Source organism: Palaemon carinicauda, chromosome 17, assembly GCF_036898095.1.
Source record: "Palaemon carinicauda isolate YSFRI2023 chromosome 17, ASM3689809v2, whole genome shotgun sequence".
Classification (NCBI taxonomy): domain Eukaryota; kingdom Metazoa; phylum Arthropoda; class Malacostraca; order Decapoda; family Palaemonidae; genus Palaemon; species Palaemon carinicauda.
In genome coordinates, this window is record NC_090741.1 from 82,028,637 (window position 1) to 82,038,636 (window position 10,000).

Below are 10,000 nucleotides of genomic sequence, written 5' to 3' on the forward strand. Positions count from 1 at the left end.
AGGGGAAGCTACTGAGAGGGTCTAGAAACGGGCTAGAAGACAGAAAATCGATCTGGTTATGGAGGTTATTAATTGTAGACTTAAGATGCTACGCACACAACATCCATGGATACATAAGGAATTTGGTATAATATTATATAAATTCTAATACAAACGATGTAATGAATTCTGCCGAAACATAGCTGAACTACCCCGTAGAGTTTCATATGTTTTTCTGTAGAGTTATGGAAGGCATCCTCCAATTAATAGTCATCTGAATTATTTTAAGAATTTTTAAAGCATCTGATCTAAGCCTACCAAGACCATGAATAACCTTATTCTACTTCAGGTTAAAAAGATTTATAATCTCACACTTGTTTCTTTTAATAGGATAAAATAGTGTTTAATACTTGGATAAGTTATGATTTCATCTGCTTTTTTAATGTTAGGCGAATTTCTTCACTGGTTATATTTAATCTTAGTCACTCCTTTTTTCATTTTCAAGTTTATTTTATTCAACATTTTATGCACTAATTCGATTTTGTAGGTAATAATAATAATAATAATAATAATAATAATAATAATAATAATAATAATAATAATGATAATAATAATAATAATAATAATAATATAGATAATGATAACAATAATAATATAATGATAAGAATATCAAGAGTTAGAAATTATTGTTGTTTCGGTGGCATTCAATTTATAAAAAGGTTTTTTTTTTTTATGTTCCGCCAGTATTTGTGAGTATATTATCTCCCAAGATCAGAGTTAATCGGTGATTTGTTCTTTTCTATTTTACCCGGTAATGGGAAATAGTGTTTAATACTTGGTTAAATTATGCTTTCATTTGCTTTTTGTAATCTTAGGTGAATTTCTTCTCTGATTGTATTCATAAATAGTCACTTCTATTTTTATTCCTAAGTTTATTTTATTCAACGTTTTATGCATTAATTCGATTTTGTTAATAATAATAATAATAATAATAATAATAATAATAATAATAATAATAATAAAAGAATGATACTTAGGGTAATAATAATAATAATAATAATAATAATAATAATAATAATAATAATAATAATAATAATAGTAATGATGATAAGAATAGTAATAGAATTAGAAGAAAATTTTGCTTCTATGGCATTCAATTTATACAAAGCCTGTTCTGTCTCTAAATAAGTACTATGTTCCACCAGTATTTGTTAGTATAGGATCTCTTAAGATAAGAGTTATTCGGTGATTTGTTCATTTCTATTTTACTCGGTGAAGAGAAATACCAGGTAGGTCTAGGTTCGGGTGATCAGTTACAGTTTCAGTGTTGTTGGTGGTTTTCAGATTTCGTGATGTTTTAAGCAAACAAGTCTTATATATGGGGAAAGTCGGGATTTATATGAGAAATCAGGGTAATCCTTATGGATAGCCGATTTTTTCATAGAGTGGAAGAATTAATGAGCCCAGTGGAAATTTTACTTTGGAGCAGGATGCTGCTTGGTTGGCTGAATCAGACCAACTTGCGATAAATATGCTAGGATTAAATCCTATGTCAAAAAGGACATTTCCCACCAAGTAACAAGTCAATCAGAAGTATAAGGGTACCTGAATAGGTGTTATAAAAAAAAAAAAAAAAAAAAAAAAAATGTAAGCATGAAGGAAATTAACCTATAACTTAAATGAAGAATGCGTGGGCAATATCATTGGGAGGTATATTTTTACCATGGCCCAATAGAAGTCCCTGAAATTGGATGTATATTACCAAATGACAAAAACAAAAATTCTCGTTTGGAGAATAATCTTGCTTCTCCCAAGCAGGAGAGTCTGAACAAGATCTATGCTATTTCAAGTGGTTTTAAATAAGAAAGCATTTTGTTTAAATTAAAACAGCAAACCTCAAATATGTACAAGTATCATTGTCCAATTATTTACAAATATTTACAAGTGTCTCCTCTCATCTCAGTCAGTGTCCTTGCTGGTTGTGGTACCGCTGCGTGGGAATGCCTCCTGGACTGGTGGGGTGTTGAGTTCCTTGGAGGTGTAGAGGGGTGAGGGTGACATGCCCTCTTCTAGGTTGCTCTCGACGGACCCCGGGGTCAGGACCGGGAAGCTGAGTGGTGTCAGAGGTGTCTTGAATGTGACTGACAGCGACGACAATGAAGGTGTTGGTGAAGGAGCCTAGACAAGAGTGGGTGACGATAATGAAGTTGTTTGTGAAGGACCCTGGACAAGGGTGGCTGACGGTGCTGGTGGCATCCCTGGTTGCCACTCCGTGGTACGGGGCCAGGAAGACTAGCCTGAATAATGTGGTGACTGGGGCGGCATCCAGGTTACAGATGATGGCTGACTGGCTGGACGATACTGCTAAGGCTGCTGCTGCTGCTGCTCTGGCGATACCTACGTGGTTGCTAGTTGAGGTGGATGCCAGAACTGCTACTACTGAGGGGGCTGCCAAGGTTGCTACTGCTGTGGGCCTGGCCAGGTCATGATTGGTTGTTGATGTGGCTGCTGGAAGAGCTGACGCCGCTGCCTGTAGCGGTGTACAATGTTGAGGCAGTCTATCTGGAATTCATGCCAGTAGTCCTCTGGGATGGCATGCATGTGGCCTTCCAGCAGGCACGAAAAATCGTGAACGATCTTGTGCTGCCCGGTGTACGAGGGCGCCAAGGAATATGCTTTGGACATGATCTGAAACATACAAATATTGTAACAATTTAATACTGCATTTCAATGCAATATATTGCAAATTCCATGCCAAAAACAATGGATGAAACTGAAATACAATCTACATGTAGACTTTGGGATTCTCACATTGTTCACTTCAGTACTGATGTCGTTGTGGGACACCCAGGTGTCGCTGGGTGTGGTGTCTGTTGTTGGGCTGGACCGCTTCCCCTTGCCCTTGCCCTTCCCCTTCCCGGTGCTAGTAGATGCTTGGCTGTGGGAACCTGTGGACCTCACTTCATCATTGTCTCTGTCGCTGACCGTCACTGCACCTGACTCTGAGCCAGCAAACTGCTCACTGGGGACTGTCTCTTCCCAGATGATGTGTTGTATCTGGAAACACCAGGTCTCCATAATCTAGTCATCACGGGTACTCCTTTGGGGCTGGCCAGCTCAACTCTTCTTATCCTTCTTAATAATCTTCCCCACTTTGGTTCTCAAGTTGTAATGTTTCTTGCATTAGGCACCAGTGGCACGAAGCTCCAGCTGCTCTCCAAGTCTGTCCCACCTGCTCTTCTTGGATGCCACGTTGATCCACTCCTTGTGCTTCTTGTCAAACAGCACGGGGTTCTCCTTCACAAGGTTGGCCAACCTAATCTCGGCCTCTTGTGTCCAGTGGTAGTCGGGGATTTCTTTCTTGGACACTAGGACCCGCTTCTTCTGCTTCATCTAGTTCTCACTGGATGGCTGTCTCTGGCTTTCACTTGTATCCTGATGTGTCTCCGGGATCACAAGATCGAAACTTGATATTGATGAGTGATGAGAATTATCTCTATCAGCGGTCTCTGCCTCCAGCCTTTTGACATCTGGCCTTCTCCCTCTTCTTTTTGTCAGCTTGGTGTTAGGCATGTTGTCTCCTCGCTGGTGAGCTCTGGAATGGCGAGCAGTGTCCTGGAAGCTCTATATATACCCCCACACCGACGCGAGCGCCACTGCCACGCAGTAGTCATGAACTTCTCGTGAACTTCTCAGGAACGTTTCATGAACTGTTCATGAACTGATCGTGAACTCCTCGTGCCATGCGCAAACTGTTCGTGAAGTGTGTAAACTAGTCGTGAACTGCTCGTGCCATCAATGCGTGAAGTACACGTGACCATGAGAGTGGGAAGGCACGGCCACGCTTCGACGCCCTCATATTCGTGAACATGTCATCAACTACTCGTGAACTGAACGTGAACTGTTCGTGAACTATTTGAGGCAGTTCGTGACAGTCGTAAAATGGCACGCATTGCCACGCACTGGCACGCATCCTCCCGTATCATCCCGACGAGGTCAAGATGAGTTAACGAACAGTTTGCGCATAGTTCACGACCCTGTCACGAAGTTCTGTCTTGACCAATATTTTGAACATTTCAAAATTCTTGTCACGACATGCCACGATGTCACAACGGGTTTACAAACACTTCACGCCAGTTCATGGCAACTTCACGCATTGGCACGGTTCGAGTCGTGACAATGCGTGCCATAAATTCGTGCAAGTGTCAGGGTGGCTTAATCCACAGATATATATCCTCGAAAAAGATGTATCACAGGGAAACTACTCCATGATGTGATATTCCTGTGTCTCCAGTGTCCCCCCCCCCCCTTCTGAAAATCAAGTGTTACCCACACCTCCCACCCCTAATTCTAACCCCTCCTACTCCACCTTATCCTAAAGCAAGTTACAGAAAGATGCAAGATCCCGTACACCTAGAAAACCTTACTGAAATCCTTTTCATATATACCTCACTTGATTTGAAAGATCTTGGCTTTAACTTTAAGTGTAATCTCAGTTAAAAAACTGATACCCTACACGGAAAGCATAGATTATTTCTTATAAATTGTTGCTCTTGCTTTCTCGTTTACTTCTTCCCCCTATACCAGTCTCTATTACTTACTGAGACTTCTGGCAGTAAAACTTTTCTACCACTAAAAAATCTTAATTTTAGCTCCATTTTAGAAACCTTTGTTTTGCTGTAGGTGTATGATATGTAAATGGGTGTGATAGAAAGAGAAACACCCTTTCAATGTAGATGATAATTGTGGGCTGCAACATTTGCAAGAGACCACGTCAGCTGAAAGGCCTGGCAATCTAACGAAACTGATTACATTTTTAGTGCCTAGTCTATCACCAGGTAAAGAAATGAGCAAGGGTTTGTGGGTCGAGAACTAAAATCTACAAAATTTTTTGGGAACTGAAACTGATCAACGACCCAACCCCCTCATTATCAAGGAATTTCCATGTGATTGGCGACTCCTGTCCTATTTCCTATTGTTTTCATCAGTAAAATACGAAAGAAAAAAAAATACCGTGTATTTACAAATAATGGCGCAATGTATTGAAAGAAAAATGGCAAGATAGAAATTAAGTTTCGCACTCATTGAATGCCGTTGAAGCTGTAATTACTTCAACTTTTTAATTTTTATGAAAGAGAATATATTTTCCAAAAATATGATTAATTATTATCATAATAAAACTTCAATTGATTCCCCGGACCTAAACACGATGGTGGGTGTGAAATCTTACTTTATTTATTTTTTTGGCTTTGTGGAATTCTTAACTGAATTCAGAGTAGCCAGTATAAGAAAAGAAGAAATATGCGTTTATTTATGTTTGTTCAACAATAGTGTCGAAGTGACAAAAATTTTTATCTTTTCTCTCTTCTTTTTTTGACTTATTAAAACAGTTAAAATGTTTTTACTTCTTGTTTTTCCTTTTCGTGTATCACTTCTTTCGCTTAATGAAAAATGACTGTAGACACTGGCGCAATTTAATTTCCTAGTAAGGGATTTTGGAGGGAGCCTTGAAGTGTGAAATTATTCTTTAAGGGTATCACAAAATGCGTTTGTTTACTGTCATGGTTTTCCTTGCATTTTTTTTTCTCATAAGTATTAACTTCTGGCATTTATATACATCTCATTACAAATAACTCCAAACGTTCCTTCAAACTCACATTTATTATCTTTTGCTCATACACTTAACCCGAAAATACAGTATATTTATATATGTATTTTGAAATTTATTCTAACTTGTTGGTACTTAAATGCAGATGGTAAGTATACGTCATTACCAACAACAATAACAATGCTGTCATTTTATCACGACCTTTTGCCAGTGATTATCACCTCACTGTCTAGACTCCTCTCCTGCAATTACTCTTATCCATTGTTACTATTCGAAAGGAGAACTCAGAACCCCTCCTGTCACTGACAACAGTCAGGACGATTGCTCTCTCTCTCTCTCTCTCTCTCTCTCTCTCTCTCTCTCTCTCTCTCTCTCTCTCTCTCTCTCTCTCTCTCTCTCTCTTTTGGTAGAGTGGGAAATAGTTCCCCCTCCATTTTCACTTCTAGTAGGTGTCGATGGAATGGTCTTGATGCTAGATTCAACTTGGCTTTTTATTCTCATTCTTTTGCTAGAGCGAATTCCCAATTAAAGTCAGTGGATTGCTGTACAAGTATTTCTTTTGGTGGGTAAGGGCAAAGAACGGTGATGGGACTGTCCATCGTAGCTGGCTGTCTGCTGCAAGAGACCAGCAATTATTGGAAAACCTTTTATATTCCTTATATATATATATATATATATATATATATATATATATATATATATATATATATATATATATATATATATATATATATATATATATATATATATATACATATACATACATACATACATACATATATATATATATATATATATATATATATATATACATATATATATATATATATATATATATATATATATATATATATATATATATATATATATATATATATATATACACCTGTGAGTGTGTGGATGAAAACACAATATCGTGTTCAAATAGAAATAAGTTTCTATCTCATTATAGGATCGAAGCCTAGCCCTTCTCCAACGTTGTGGAAGGGTTTGTGTATCGCCATGATCAGCAAAACTGTACTAATCATGGTCACGCATACCAAGTTCGTTTCCTGTGATCATCAGAACTCTGCAATGGCCAGTAAGGTGATTAAATGGCCTAGTCCCTTTTTCCTGCAATGCACTAGAAACGGCTGCATTTTTGGCTGTCGTTACTGGTGTATACATACATACATACATACATACATACATACATACATACATACATACATACATACATACATACATGTGTAGTTGTTAAATTATAAAAATGAGCAATTTATTTTTTTTTTTTTTTTTTTTTTTTTTTGTGAGATGTCGCTAATATTAATGAACGTTTACGCTATTTCATTTGGAAATTCTATAACCTCAAACTTTTTCGTGTTGTACTGCAATCTCTTTTTATATGAAATAAGAGAGATATCAGTTTCCTTTAGAATTTCATTTAAGATTTATTCATCTTATTATTTTGGTCTATTTGGTTTAGGTTAGAATTAATATGGGTCAGCATTTAATCAACATCGGATACTTTCACTTCACAATGAATATTTACACGATAGTACCATTGGCTCCTAATATCAAAATATTCACTTTTTTATAGGACGTCTTTCTTAGGGAAATGAACTTAACAGTCATCCTTGGTCCTAACATATGAAATTACAGTTTCAAAATGAGAAACAAATTAGAGATGTTCGTTGGTGAAAAAAGTATCTAGGTTTTACTTATTGTTGATTTTTGATAGAGATGTCAAATGTTTAACTTCTAGTGATAATTGCTATATAATTTACAGTTGAAGCTTAGTATATTTTGTCAATTATTTTTACTCTACCTCATGTCCCTGTGGAAAAGTCAGAGAGGAAGAAGGAAAATTTAGAAAACAATGGAACAATAAATGACATTTAAAAAGTGCAAGAAATGGGCGGAATAAGTGCAAAATGGAACGCTAAATCAATATAAGAGAATAAAGATATAGAAAATTGCGAGTAAAACGAAATTATCGATACAAGAAAGAAAACGATAAAAGGCAGAAAATTTTCTTCAGATTATCCTAAAAAGGAACCTTTGATGTCTTGCTTCATCCTCTGGTATAAATTAGAATAGAGTCCTATCAAAGGACTCGCATCCTAAGCTCGTAACTGTGGCGTTAAGAAGTTTTAATGCCGTTACGTTATCTCCTTCATTCTGTGAATTTTGAAAGTTGGTGTTCCCCTGATGCAAGGATTTTTCTCCCGAAGTTTATTCCTTCGAATTATGATCCTTTTTGTCGTTGAATGAGAATTCATTTTAGGAAATAAATTTCTTTAGGTTTTTCATTTCATCGCAAATTATTGATATTTTTAGCTTTATAGCTGACCTTCGCAGGAATTATGATTGTTTTTCATTTTTTTTTTTTTTTGTGAATTGATCGAAATATCTCCCATCCTTAGGGCCTTTTACCCCCCATCTTCCATCCCTATGCATCCTTCTCCCCTCCTTCCCCGGAGTCCTCCTGCTCCTCCCCCATAGAATACCTCATTCAGAACCCCTCAGTCTACTATTAACGGTCTGGTGACTCATGGCAATGATCACACGCTGTTAGCCATCAAGGCAACTAAGTGGTCTTTCTCCCCTTGTTCCAGAAGGAATAAATCTTTTGCCGAAGGCTGGAAATGGACTCGCTCGTTCTTTCCAGGAGGCATCGCTGGAATGGTCCATAACCTGGATCCAGCCGTCGTTTCTTTATACAATTGACGCGTCAGAAAGAACAGCTAATTATAGTCAGCACATCGCAATAAAAGTGATTTGTTGTAGGATTAAAGGGGAGATGGAGTTGTTGTTTATTGCTTAGGGACTGTTTTATTGGGATGACATTTATTGAGGAGCCGTTTTAGAGACCATAACTTTTGTAAGGACTGGATTTGGTAGGTAGGTGATGTTCCTACTTACTTTATTTGGGCTAGAGTTAAGAAGACTTCACACCCATTATTATTATTATTATTATTATTATTATTATTATTATTATTATTATTGTTGTTGTTGTTGTTGTTGTTTTTTATTATTATTATTATTATTATTATTATTATTAATATTATTATTATTATTATTATTATTATTATTATTCCTACTGCTGTTTTTTAGTATTATTTTAATGCTACCAATAATGGTATCTCTTGTCAAAATGCTAAAGGCAATACCATTGTTCAATAGTTTTCACTGTTCTTTTGCATGCTCAGAATAAAATAAGTTGAGGAAGGAAATGTTTTCGCCTTAAATGTAGACTACCGAGTCGTATTGGTATCCATTTATACAAAATCAGGTATTGTTAGGTAAAAGAAATGAAAACAGCATTGTTCTGTTTTCAGTGTTGTCAAACTACATAACCGATAAAGCTCTATCTTGTCTAGATAGGTGTTTTACTTTCATATGATTTATTCCATCATTTCGGGATTAAGGAATCTGTTCTAATGAAAAATTCACATATTTATAGACTGGGTCCATCGAAATTCCAGGTTTTGTATTTAATGCTTCCTTGTGGATGATTTTGGTGTAAATTTAGGCTTTATTCGATGATAAACGAAGGGAGCACCTCACAATTCCGTGATAAAGTAAATACTATCCCAGTTTGACAAAAAATGTTTTACCAAATTGCATAGTAATTACATACAACAATAAAACAAGAAACACAAACTTTTTTAGAGTTATGGAAATGAAAACTGTCTTTCTATCGTTCTGTCGCCATAGTGTGTAGTTGTCAGTTTCTACTCTATGCGGAATTTGATTAAGGAAACGATATTGTAAGTAAAGGAAATTTAAAATAAAATTTTAGATAACACAAAATGAAATAGGAGATTTTTATATGATACAAAGAAGTATAGATAGCAGAATATATGCTGAGTAAAGGTATATAAGAACTGAGGGAAAGAAGAAACTTGACAAGATCATCACTGAAGGTTTTCTGATGATTCTCCTAATCCCTTGGTAACAATCTCCATAGAATCCCATCAAAAAGATTCGTATTCTTTGGTCGTCACAAAGACATTAAGAAACTTTCAGTTCCTTGGTCATATCCTTGATCACAAGGCTCTATGAATTTCTAAAATTCCCTCTCTGAAGAGTTATTTTTACATTAGTTTTAAGAAGCAAGAGCCTGTGTTCCAGCCAAGCTTAATCTAAGAACACCAAGGGGAAGTTATGATAGGTCTGTGTCTCCTGCAGTCTTTCGAAGACTAAATTGTCAACAATGAGTTAATGCTTCGAATATTTGTTAATACTAATAAAAAACTAATTAACCCCAAAATTCAAAGAAAGTACAATCAGATGTCCGCTACCAAATGTATAACAAGTAAAGCATATATTTACAAGCATACGAGAAACATAAATGGGTCGTTTTGAATAATATATAATTGTTATGCAGAAGATTGAATTAAGATATGTGCAAAAGACACACACACTCTC